The 13881-nt window shown below is 41.0% G+C and overlaps 1 long non-coding RNA gene across 1 annotated transcript in view; it reads left to right on the plus strand.

Annotated features, from left to right (window-relative positions):
• Positions 1-13881, plus strand: part of LOC120306879 — a 72789-nt gene that overhangs the window by 57814 nt on the left and 1094 nt on the right. The gene's annotated exons all lie outside the window — the stretch shown is intronic.

The raw sequence follows: 13881 nt of genomic DNA on the forward strand, positions 1-13881 counted from the left end.
TAATCCATATAGTCCTTTATTAACAATGGCAACTTCAACTGCCGGAACTGCTGTTGCTAAGCAGCAGAGTCACATGATTTCATACTTTACGATCACTGAGCAATGGCAGTTCCAATCCCAATTCCTGTTATTAACCGAGGACTAACTGTAGAGTTACTATTTGATGTTTAGTCAAGAGTAGAACCACTGACCTCTGTATCAAAATCAGCAATTGCCAAGACTATAGCGCTCCAAGGAAACGCTCCAAATCCTTCCTTTGATGATAAAAATATTATTGTGAAAAAAGTAATTACCTTCATTTCTATGCTTCACAACACACCCACACCCTTGTGCATTCTTATATAGAAAACCAACCTTGGGGTTTATTTAGATGCTTATTTTTCTTCTATAATAGGGAATTTTTGAATAGCTTGCATTTCATTTTATGCCAACTTGAATTTAGGCCTACTTGAAAAATTTATTTTTTTAATATTTTATTTTATTTAAAGAAATGTTAGACATGGATCCAGCCAGACTTGTTGAGAACAATCATCAGCGGAAATTTAAACGGATAGCCGCTTATAGTAATGGTTGATTGCACAATGTGTGCGTTCATTTGGTATTAAAATTTTCCATCACCCCCAAACTCTACAGTTTGTTTGGCTAATGTCCTTTTTAGAGACTCTGTCCAGTCCTGACCTTAGTGGGAAATATTAAGCATTCTCTACCGGGAGGGAGGATTTTCAAAGGTATATTTCTTGCAGCAGGTTGTCTTCTAGATTGTGTGAGAAGAAAAAAAAACTAAAGAAGAAATATTTCCTGAAGCTTAGTGAGTTGGAGGTGACCTGTGTGTGTAGAGAGAATTTGCCTAGAAAGCTATGTTGATTGTAATGCTGTTTGTCAGGGATCTCAGATTAGGAGAGGCTGCATTAAGTACAGAGAGTCAGCCTACAGGCAATTGAGCTGGGACATACCGTAGTTGGAAGGTGAGCTTTTCTTGTTTGTATGCCAAATGTGGAGATAATCTCTTCCCAGCCTCCCCCAGTCATTTTGCTTCTACTTTGGGAAGGAAAATAAATTTGACTGAATCCTTGGAGGAATTATATCTATTGTCTTTGAAGCTACAAAGATAAGAGATTTCCTGGACTTTAATGTTATAATGCAGGTGGATTTTTTAAACTGGTGACAGGTTCCAACCAAGTCCGTGCTTGGCAATGGATAAAGGGATGGCAGTAGAGGGAGAATATCAAAGGATTGATTGGACTCTGTTGTTGGATAATGACAACCAAGCCAAAAAGAAAATACCTTAATAGGCATTTCTGAAGCAGCCCTAAACATACTCTAAAGTGGTGTTGTATCAAAAAGGTTTTCCCCAGTAGCCTATTAAACTGAACTATTGTAGTGAATTTCTGAGTATAGAAAATTGCACCAGATGCAGTTAGATTTTTTTTTAAAGCAAAGTTTTCTTTTTGTTTTGTCTTTTATTTTGCTTCCTAATTCTGACTTCATTGAAAATAAACATGTCATTCAAATATTTAAGCAATACTTTTTTTACAGCAATAATTGCAATTAAACATCTGTATAGGTAAGTTGATTGTTTTAAGCCAATACCAAAGGATACCAAAATCAGGATCCTAGGTATTGTGGAAAAAGAGGAAGATCTGAAAAAAATCTTCTAGCAGTAACTAAGGATGTTCTGTGATTTAACTATTATTGTAAAGAATAGTAACAGAAGCCTTTTGGAAGGTATAGGGCTCTGTCTTCTTCTATAGCAGTGATGACGAACCTTTTAGAGACCGAGTGCCCAAAAACTGGCCCTGCCCCCACTCCACTCCCTGCCCCGCCCCCACTCCCGCCCCGCCTGCCTGCAGGGCCACTCACTGCCTCCAGGGCCCGCCACAGATCGCCCAGGCAGCCCAGCAGTGCCATGGTGGTCACGCCCTCTGCCCACGCCCTGAAGCATCAACTGTGCATGATGGGATGTGAGGACAGAGTCTTTTTTACACTGCCTGGGTGCCATGTGCTTGGCTGCGCTGCTCAGCATGGGCCACGCTCAGGGGCGACTGTCCTTCAGGGGGGCTGCTGGAGAGAAGAGGGTCGGGAGGAGGCGAGGCTGAGGCAACGGCACATGTGCCCACAGAGAGGGCTCTGAGTGCCGCCTCTGGCACCCATGCCATAGCTTCGCCACCACTGTTCTATAGGGTCTCACCCTGCCCCCATATATTGAAAGCTTCCTTACAGTCTGGAGACTCTGGTCTTTGATGTATTTGCTGAAGGATGGATAGTTCCCCCAAAGGACTGAATACTATCAGCTAACATACCAGAGAGCTATTTCCTTTCCACAGAAAGTGATAAAAGTTAAACAAGTATTCAGAATAGAGTTGACTCAAGGTTGCCCTCCCAATAATTGAAGCTCCAATCTTGTCAGTAGAAGAGGACGAGAGGTTTTTTTTAGTAAAAAAAGTACAAAAATTAAGTTAATAAGTTGATCATTAATAAATTACTGGTTCTGAGAATAGAAAGCACCTGTTTCCTAGAGATACACAATGCTAGAATTGTATCTCTACAAAAGTCACAGGTGTAAGTATACATATGGAAAGATTATTCAACTGCATCCAGTGTCCCCCCTTGGGATAATATTTTTAAAATCATAATCATGGATAGAGATTTTTTCTAGAAATCTGCTTTATCCAGACAAATAATTTATCTGTCTAGCATTTCCTATCCTGGCTAATAGTTTGCTGGAGTTGGGAGCTACTTCCAGATAAAAACTTAAGCAATCGTGAACCATTGTTTTATCAGGTCCTATCACTTTTTTTTGTATTTGTACCTTGCTGTGTTCTATTTGTACAGAAGACAGGTATAGCCAAGTCAGCAGTGTTCCTGCCACACCTTTTCCCACACTCTAAGCGTATATATTTATAACTGATTGTAAATCCCATCAATTGCACCTGCATGAGCCTGATTAATGGAATTACGATCATGTCCAAATGTTGTCCTGTTAGTTGCCCAGTTAGACAACATCTTCTGGAGTAAAGGTTTGGAGCTACTCAGTGTGCCCAGCCATGCAGAATCTTGGCTACTCAAGGGCCTGAATTATAGCTCTGCAGAAGACAATCATTTACACTGTCCTTTCATCAATCATGCACTAGGTTCTTTGCCCTCTATCTCTATTATACATCCTGGGAATAAGTAGAGCTAAGGAATCTTCCAAAATGAAGCAGCTGTGCAGCAGTGATTCCTCATTTTTCTGACTCTACACCACCACTAGTAGATGCCCAGGCCAGATGACAAAGCCATGTTTTCAGCCTTTGCAAAGACCAAAAGCGTTGGGTCCAGTCTGATTTCCGGGGGGGGGGGTGCAGGAGGGGGAGGGAGGATGTTTTAGAGCAGGGCTTTTCAATCTTTTCATCAATTGTACCACTTTTAGAATATGGCAATATTCAAGTACCACCAGTTGCCTAGCAAGGTGTCAAAAACTTGATGAGCAAAAGAACCCTGAAAAAAGTGATAAAGTACAGGTAGTCCTCACCCCCCCTTTAATATACTCTCTTCTCTCACCCTCTTTAATATCATCTCTTCTCTCACCCCCTTTTATATCCTCTTCTCACCCCCTTTTATATCTTTTCTTTCCCCACCCCCTTTAATATCCTCTCTTCCCTCACCCCTTTAATATCCTCTCTTCCCTCACCCCCATTAATTTCCTCTCTTCCCTCACCCCCTTTAATATGATCTCTTCCCTCACTCCTTTAATATCCTCTCTTCCCTCACCCCCATTAATTTCCTCTCTTCCCTCACCCCCTTTAATATCATTTCTTCCCTCACCCCCTTTAATTTCCTCTCTTCTCTCTCCTTCAGCAGGACCCAGGCAATGCCTCGTGCAGCCGAATCTCTGCCTGAAGACTGCGTGAGGCCACCTGCCACCCCCAATCAGCTGGAGCTGCGCGCGCCAATCCTGGGCTCTCAGCAGGACCCAGGCAATGCGTCGTGCAGCTCCAGCTGAATCTCCATCCGAAGACTGTGTGAGGCTGCTTGCCATCCCCTAGGCCGCTGCCAATTGGCTGGAGCTGCGCGCTTTGATCCTGGGCTCTCAGTAGGACCCAGGCAACGTGCAGTTCCAGCTGACTTTCCCACAAGCCTGTGCGGCGTTGCTGCCACTTCACCTCATCCACTTTTACACTTTTTTTACAGTGCTGTTCAACCTGTCGTATGGGTACCATCTGCCAGGTGCCAGTGTATCCTTAGTGGTACGTGTACCACCAGTTGAACAGCCCTGTTTTAGAAGGCGAATGCCTTCTCCTACATCCTGACAGATGACATTCCTTCCTATTGGACTCTGCCTGTAATATAAAACTAAAAAATTACAGCCAGGCTTGTTTCCTGATAAATTTTAGAAAATGGGAACAAGTTTAATTGATTTCTCCAGAAAATTAAGAGTTCTTACTTAGTTTCTGACAAAGGGTCTTATTTTATAGCCTAGTCAATTTCACAAAACAATCTGTTGGCTTAATTGTTCCTGTTGGTTGGCTGGGGAACTCAAGTGTTAAGAAAAAATAATTCAGGATCCAATCCCCAGGGCCATAGCACAAAGTAGTTCCTTATTTTAGTTATTCCCTAAAATATTTATTTTGCTGAATTATGGATGTACACACCGAAAGAATGAAAGAAAGAGCATATTGAATCCCATAATTAAGTAACTAATTGGAGGGTGCAAGGCTAAGATAATACCTTCATTTCAGAAGAGAAGAAAGTTTAAGAAACAATTCATTAAAGCCTTGTTGATCTCTATAAAGAGAAAGGAAAGGCAGGAACTGTTTCTGAGTCAAAAGTGCTGTCCTTCACATTTTTATAAAACAGAGAGAGAGAGACCAGGACAGCTGGAAAGCACTTTCTTAAAAGGACTTTTTCATGTCAGGAAATTATTCTGCAACTAGAAATACAAGTGAATTGATGGAGAGATATGTAGAAACTGCCCTATATATTCATTCTCACTGCATATCTATTGTGTATTTTCCTATTCACATGTGCAAATAATTGCAACTCTTATTATTTCATACCTTTCAGATTTACTGAAAATAGGTGCTAGCTGGAAAATGTGGAAAGATTGTAAATGAGTAACACAGTAATTTGGAAATTATATATATTTTACAAAAAAGACATTGAGCCGAGGTGGCGCAGCAGTTAGAGTGCAGTACTGCAGGCCACTTTAGCTGACTGTGTTCAGCAGGTCAGCGGTTCAAATCTCACCGGCTCAAGGTTGACTCAGCCTTCCATCCTTCCGGGGTAGGTAAAATGAGGACCCAGATTGTTGGGGCAATGTAAATATATATATATATATACATTGCTTACTGGTGTACACCGCTTAGAGAGTGCTTGCACTTAAAGCGGTATATAAATCTCATAAATAAATAAATTGCTCTTAACAATTAAACACATTGCTTAGAAGAATTCTGAAGACATGTTTTTCTTCTTACCTACCTGAAGATCCTGATGACCATGAATTAAACCTTTTCTGAGAGCACATGAGATAGATTAGCACCATGTTTAATTGTTTTAGTTAATCATCTTAAAATTTCATACTTTAGACCAGGGGTGTCAAGCTGCCGGCCCATGGGCTGGATGCGTCATGACAAAACCGCGCCCACCCCATTGCCGGCAATGGAAAAAAAGTCATGATACGTCACAACATGTCACGTGACGTTGCGAGTTTGACACCCCTGCTTTAGATGAAATAGCTGCCATATTCATCTAATAATTGACTAATTACAGTCTGGTGGAATTTTCTCTTTTTCTTTTACGTCGGGGACTCATCTGCTAAAAATCACCTAATGCTTTGTATTTTCCTAGTATTGTTTTAATGTAGTCTTCTGTGCTGTAGAATAAAATGTTGATCTCTTTATAGTTTTTCAGACTCACAGAGAAAGTTAGCACTCTGGCCATCGCTGCCTAGCTGTAGCTTGAAATGTGGAACAAAACTCATGGAAAGGTGTGTTGTGCTTTGTTGAATTCTGGGGTCAATGGTGGGTGGGAAGGGCCACTAAATAATAGTGGTATGTTAGCAGAAGGGCAACTGTTACCCTTGTTTCAGCTTTTTGTGTTGATAAAATTCAAGTCTGCCACATTACTGTACTGAATTAGAGCATGCATATTAGACATTGACACAAGGTGGCCAAAACCTAAATATGCACAATTGCTACCTTCTTAAATTATGAGTGGAGTTTAAGGAGGGGAGATTACTTTTTAAACATTTTTTTGCAGTTGATGTAAGCAATAAAAGCAGGAAGAATTACTTTATCAGAGAGATTGGAGTCCTGCTACCGCTTGTATTTTCTTTTTAATATTTCTTTTCATCCACACAAATACCGCTACGTCAGACAAATATTTCACCAGTGTTACAGTTCTATAAGAAAATACTACAACAGTTCAGTACTGTGGTCAGTAAAAGGAAGCAGTTGTAATTGTATATGGCTGTTAAGTAGTATGCTTTGCATGAGCGGTTCAGATTAAAGGTAATAACATGCAACCAAAAATGTGGTCAGTTCCTCGTGGCTTAGAATTCAATCATATTCAAAGATTCCTCCAGGGAGAATCACAGTCTGGTGGACTCCAAAATATTTCAATTGTTCCAAGTATTGATTCAGACCAGTCTTAGAGGTGTCTTACAGGGCAAGTAGGATAATGCCCCCCCCGTTGGTGTGCCCATCCTTCCCTTAATTTCTCCTTAGCTGTGCACCATTGGCATAATGTTTCAGTTCATGAGTGGCATACCAACTGGTGACTCACCCTCAGCAGCTTTCCTGTCTTTTCCCGTCCCTTCCCTTAGAACAGACATGTCAAACTCGCGACATCACATGACGTCGCGCAACGTATTGGGACAGTTTTGCCATTGCCGGCAATGGGGTGGGCGCAGCTTCCGCATGATGCGTCTGGCCCTTGGGCCGGCCGTTTGACACCCCTGCCTTAGAGGCTTTGAGTTGGAAGGAGGAAGATTTGCCCACTGCTGTTACTATTAAAAGATTCGCTGATCATAGTATATCAGAACTGAATTGAAATTTTGCAGTAGTCCAAGAAAACATGCTTCCTATTGTTTTTGAGTATCTGTTTTTGCCAGATTTCATTCAACAGTTGTATCTGACTTGCAGGACTTCCATGTAGCTGGGAGCTTAAAATGGTTGCTGTATCCTACATCTCTCTGTCTCACTTTCAAGCCATCCATGCTGGTTGAAGAAAGTTGGGGTTATATGATCTAGATGTTGGCTTAACTGAAACATAAAAACAAAAGCATCCTGGAAGAAGGAAATTATAACAGCAAGCCAATAGAAGTGGAAACCTTTCTCCAAAGAGAAAAAAAAAACCCTAAAAGGGCTTATAAGTAATAATGGAAGTCTAATATGCCTTTTCCTCCTCCTCCTCCTCCTCTTTAGATAGTCAAGATTGAGGACTATGGGAACATGATGTAAGCCTATGCTTAGGTAATTTTGAAGAAGCTGTGAAGGTTATAGCCCACCTAAACAGCTCCCTCTCCTTCTCCCCCCCCCCACTTTCCATGGGTATCTTTGAGTTACTTGGGTTGAGTTATTTTGTTCTTGACCTTTGAGTCTCTAGCTCCTAAAAAGAAATGTGCTAAATTCAAAAGAATGAATCATTTAGCCTCTGACCAAGTGGAATAGAATTTCTCCATCTTCCATCCTCTGTTTTATTTTGTTCCTTTTTTTCCTGATTGGAAGGAAGGAGGAGCAAGGAGATATTTAGGGTGATTGTGATGGAGAGGACTCATGATTCAAACAAAAGTTACCAGTGCCTTGTGCTCCCAGTTGCTTAGGGCTCATTGATGATTAAAGAGGCAGAGATGATATTTCCCTGTCAGTCACTGTTGCCTTTCCTTCCATGCATTGCCATTAAATCTGTTGGCTGTCAGTTCTCTGGATGTAGCCATGGGAACTCTGATGTCACTAATGAGAGCTTGTGACTTTTCTTCCGTGCAGGAAGGAAAGGGGACTAGTGAAGGCAGGAGGTGCCTGGACTGTGCAGTGTGAATGATTGAAAATGGCAGAGAACGAAAGAAAACCATCTTACGGCTCCAAGGTGGAATTCTTGATTAAATAGTTTTTCTTGCACTCGCCACCTTCCGTGCACTGTACATATCACAAGTGTGCATTTTTCCAACGAGGGGGAAAAAAAAGTGCTGACGTGTGCTCTGCGGATGAAGAGGGAAAAGGAAATGTAATGGTTAACATCGAGTAAGCACTTTGGGAGATTAAAGGGGCTATTTGGAGCTTTAGCAAAGGAAGTGGTTGAAACTGGCAGTGCTCCTGTCATTCCAAGCGATTGCCTCTGGGAAAATTACTGATTGACAAAGGAAGATGCTGAGCTCAGTGTAGGGGAACAAAATGCTGTTCTGCTCAGTGGCTGCAAGGAAACATCTTTCTAGGAAGTCCTAACTTTCTTTTTCTTAATCTATTCTTGATCTGTGTAAAATCTTTTTTTCTGTAGAGACTTCATTGTGTGTGTGTGTCTGTGTGTGTGTTGTATATGCCTTCAGGTCAGTGTCGACTTCTGGAGTCCCTGCAGTTTTCTTAGGTTTTGGGTATGCCGTTGTCTGCTTCCTAGAGCTGAGACAGAGTAACTGGCCCCAAGTAACTGGCCCCCCAGCTGGCTTTGTGGCCAAAGACAGGACTAGAACTTGTGGTCTTCCAGTTTCTAGTTTTGCCCTTTATCTGCTACAACACCTGGAATGACCTTTATCGTATTAGATGTACCTGTATACTCATTCACTGTATGTGTTATATGTTCTTCTCTGTTTGAAAAAGAAAGGTGGTTGCGGAAGAAACCTATTTCATTACTATAGCTATGATTTTTGAATTTTACTCCAAGCAGAGAATGGAATAAACTTAAGAAATCAAAGGTATAGTAGTTCTAGCTTATAGCTTGTTTGTATATGAATTATTAACCTGTAATCTGTATGTAGGGCCATTATCTCCTTACCTCAGGTAGGGACAAAAATAACTGGATTAAGCTAGGTGTAATCTCATCTCATCTCAGTCAGCTTTCTTTAATAACATTGTTTTAAAAATTATTGTAGGTAGTTGGCCTTTGCAGCATGGTATAAGCAAGTGGATTTAAGTGCTGAAAAACATCAGAATAGTCAAATTCATGTTTGACCATGAATTTGGTAAGGTAACCAAGGGCTAATTGAACTATAGCCTCGGAAATCGCCATTAGAAAAGCCTCCACTGAATAGCTGGAGGCTCACGCTGGCATTTATTAATGTTTTTGCTTTCCCTGCTAAGATGTCAAGGTGAGAAAACGGCAGGCCATCAACTGCTGCTCTGCCTCTATTCAAAGGCTGCTGCTGGTGACCTTGATGTCTCTGTTCCAGCTTTCAGCAAGGCTTAACAGCTCCACCTGGAAGATGGGAGAGTTGAAGAACAAAAGTACTTGCAAGTGATGAAAGGAATGCCTTTCACTGCAGATAGAACAAATTGGGACAGGCAGGCCTTGTGAACATTTCCTGAAACCTGCATAAGACACAGAAGTGGATGTGCATCCGGTGTATGAGAGGAAAACCCATGAGATAGGGTGCAATTTGACTGCAGATCTTGAGGATCATCATCTTATCTAAAGTTCACTGAATTCTAGTTGAGCTCTTCCTATACTGCATTGATGGTGATGCTGCCTTTTCCATGGATGGTCTGGCTCACGATTTTTTGGCTAAATTTCCATCAGAATTGTTGCACCGTGTTTTCTTTGCTAGTTTGTGTCAGTACCTGTTCAATTTTGCAAGTTAAGATTATTTGCATTTGGACCTAAAGCTTTTCCTGCCTGGCAAACTATGTGGGAAAGTCCCAAGAAACTATCAGGATTTTTAACCTGATGGGACATTTTACTGTTAGGTTACATCTAAAAGAGACAAGCAATATTTTGTTTGTTGGTTAAGTTTGAATATCATGTGTGTTTTTTTTAGAAACATGGATTAAAATATTTGCAGGGCTTGCCTCCAAATTTTATCCTCACTGTAGTTTTATACTGCAGGTTAGTGGAGGGACAATGACTGACTGACCTCAAGTCATCAGTAAGATTCATAGATCTGAATCTATATGTATTTATTTAATCAATTAATATGCCCTTCAACTCACAAATTATTGCTCTAAGAGGTTAATATAGGTTTGCAAACCAGTGCAACATCAAGATTTTTTTTAAAAAAACACAAAGACAATGTAACTGTAGCCAGCCTATATTTGTGGATGTTTCTGCTCCCTATAGATGGACTCATCCACCACCCTGCTCCAGTTCTTGGGGCAAAAACCAGTTCTTTAAGACTTTAAAAACGCGAATAGATTCAAGGCCATTTGAATCTTGTGGGGTAAGCTGTTCCAGAGACTGATGCTGCAACAGAGAAGGCATGCCTTCTGGCTCTTCCAGATGATACTTTCCTACAGAGGGTACCTAGAACATCTTACTCATTTGGATCTCTTGGGGTAGGCAAACTCAATTGGAGATTGGCAGTCCTGCAACTAATCCAGCCCTGTACCATAAAGGTCTAAGCAGCAGCATGAATTGTTCCCAGAAGCCTCCTGGAAAACAGCAACAACACATAACCCTTCTTGTGTATTCTCCTCATCAGAGCAAATGATCACAAATTTGAAACATAAGTCTATCAAAAGACAACCCACACCAACCAAGTGCTCTGTTACCAAAGTAACAAGTCAATCTCCCACAAAAGGAGCTGCGTAAGGAGCTGTGTAAGCACAAAGGCACTGCAGCAACCCAGAACACAGGAAAGGAAACAGACTGCCTATACAAAATGGGATACCCACACTTCATGCCTGACCATTCAGTTACTGCAGCACAACCAACACAAGCTATGAAAAGGATAACACTGCCACACATCAGAACAACTTAGAAACAACCAATAGACCATTACAATCATACAGCGTCAAAGTAGCACAGAAACTAAGGTCCTCCAAAACATTGTAAATAAACGAAAAGACCTAATTGTCTAAGAAGAACAAACAGGAATGATCTACAACATATAGTGTAAAGACTGTAACAGACACTGTGCTAGTTATTAGAGCCAGTTTGGTCTAGTGGTTAAGATACCAGGCTTACAACTGGAAACCAGTTGTAGTCTCGCCTTAGCATAAAAGCCAGCTGGGTGATTTAGGGCCAGTCACTTACTCTCAGTCCAGCCTATTTCACAGGGTGGTTTTGGGTAAAATGGGAGGAGTATTAGGTATGCAGGATTCAATCTGAGTCGGTCATTGGGACCAAAGGTTTATTCTTCCAAGCTTTCGGGGTTGTGTTGGAGCCCATCCTCAGGGAACTTCTCTCTCTCCAGAATATTTGCACACATTCTGGAGAGCGACATGTTCCCTGAGGATGGGCTCCAACACAACCCCGAAAGCTTGGATCCTGTAACATTATCCTGGGACATGTATGTTTGCCTTCATTCATGAGCATTAGGTACGTTTACCATCTTGAGTTATTTATAAAAATAAAGCGAACATCAACGCAGGGATTAATACCAAGTAATTAAGCAGGAAGCAGCACCCTAATCAAGGAACTATATAAGTAGACCTTGATTTACAACTGTTCATTTAGCAACAGTTTGAAGTTAATGACAGTGCCAAGAAAAGTGACTTACAACTGGTTCTCAAACTTAATGATCGATGTAGTGACTCTGCCAGTCACATGATCAAAATTCAGGCATTTGGCAACTGTTAACGAATTTACAATGGTTAAAGCGTTTTGGGGATTATATGATTGCCATTTGTGACCTTCCCAGGTGGTTTCCAACAAGCAAAGTCAAGGGGGGAAACCAAATTTGCTTAATGACAGTGGCAAAATTAACAAAATTGGGTGTGACTCACTTAACAATTGGATTTCTTAGCAGTAGAAGTTCTGATCCCAACTGTGGGATGTGTACCAAGGAAAAAAAACCACACCTACTTCAAAACTGGCAGGGCAAGCTACTGTAGCAAACCCCTTACTCCCACTGGTAATGATGCCTAGTTGGGTAATGAAATGTCTGCAAGCTAACAACCAAGCTCAGAGAGCACCAAGATCTCCACAGTTCCTGAGCTACATACTGTACATTCCCTGCTATGGAAGAAATGGATTTGTACATTGGCTCTTCTGCTTATGATTGCCATCTACTTTTTAAATGGGAGATAAAGAGTCGAGTAATTAGATTGATGGAATTAAGGATGTTCTCCCTTTCTTACGATACTCAGTGTTTTTCACTTTTTAATTTTTTTTCAAAGGCATATCGCATCAGATACGCAGCAAGCTATTTCTGTTGGCCAGCCAGATTAAAATGTTCTACATGCCTAACTGATCTGTCTGATTGTCCAGGCTATGTAGAGGAAAAGCTGTTGTCCAGCATACTAGAAAAGCACTTTAGATTCAGAGTAGTAGTAGTATCTTCCTGTGGACTGATGGAGAATCTACCCTAGGGAGCTTTAGCTTGTGGGAAAACGATAATTGTGATTCATTCTTTGTGCTTTAAAAAGCCTGAGTAATGTCTGTTTAAGATTTAATGAAGAGTAGAATACAAGAGTGAACACTTCAAAACCACATTTTGGAGATTTTGCCAGAAGTCTCAACTTGCAACTGTGAATGGGGGGGGGGGGAGAGGGGCTTTGTCCTCAACTGTAATAATTAAGTGCCACTAAAAAAAAATCAGTAAGGAGAAAATATTGTGGCTATTAAACTTCAACCTTAACGGATAAACTAAACATAATGGTTTAATGTACAGTATTTCTATTTAGTGAGCCGCAATTTGGAAATAAAAAAATTCTGCAGCTGCAGGGATTGATCTTTTTCAGATCAAAACAGATATGAAGAAAGTGAAATTTACCTTTTCTTTTCCCACCTACCCCCAAGCACTATTTGCCTTGTAAGGAAATTCATAATCTGTAACAGTGGGGATTTTCTTCCTGATGCTAATATTAAATGCAGTTTTTTTCCAGGATAAGAGCAGAGGCGCAGAAGAATATGTTTCATGTCATATACCTGCTGTGCTCTGGATTATTACCAGTCTCAAGCCAAAGATAGATTTAACTTTATGTCTCATTTAGTCCTAAATGGAAATTTAGGATGGATGTTCAAAGATCAGCTTTTACCTAATAGAATACTGTGTGGAATTGTTGTGATCTAACATGCTCCACACATTAGAGATACATCTGCTAGCTGGTACTATTACATTGTCCATTTTTTGCATCCCTGGAAGCAGGAATGCCAAAAGTTACGTCTGTGGGAAAAGTGATTAAAGAAAATTTGAAGGTGCACGTACATGATAATTGATCTAGCTGGAGTTGATTGGCATTATGGTATGCAAGTCAGAACTGTCACCTGGGTGGGCTAAAAGAGCAGGGCAGTATGGACCATATATGTGTGAACTGCTGCGCTTCTCTATGTGAGGTAGTTGTTCTCTCACTCTTCTTGTCTTTATTTGGCAGTTGAGTTAATTTGCTCCTGCCTCAGCTTGGGTCCTTGGAAATACCACTTCCCAAATATTCTTTTAAGCTTTGAAAGATTACTTGTTGACTGAGAAACTAGAAAACTTACTACGCTGAACTGCAGTGAGAGAATAAAGAAACCGGGTTTGCCTCTCAAAGCCGGAATGGGTAAAATGCACATTTTCTGTTTCCCTCTCTATGCTTTCCTGAGGCCGTCTTGGGTCAGTGTGTATTCGAAGGTGTTCTGAGCTACAGGTGAAAGAAGCTGTGTCCCAACCATTGGCATTGAATAATGTTCTCTTCTTTGGAGAAGTAGCCTTGGAATGGCTCTTTCAGTGGCTGCCTATAGGAGAACATTTGTAATTGTTTCATGTTTTTGTTCCCTGAGTTAAAGCTGGGCTGAGGGCCCCCTCTGGCCTTTCCAAGCATACAAAGCAATGGC

Source organism: Crotalus tigris, unplaced genomic scaffold (genome assembly GCF_016545835.1).
Source record: "Crotalus tigris isolate CLP2741 ecotype Arizona unplaced genomic scaffold, ASM1654583v1 scf7180000017754.2947050, whole genome shotgun sequence".
In the NCBI taxonomy this organism is placed as follows: domain Eukaryota; kingdom Metazoa; phylum Chordata; class Lepidosauria; order Squamata; family Viperidae; genus Crotalus; species Crotalus tigris.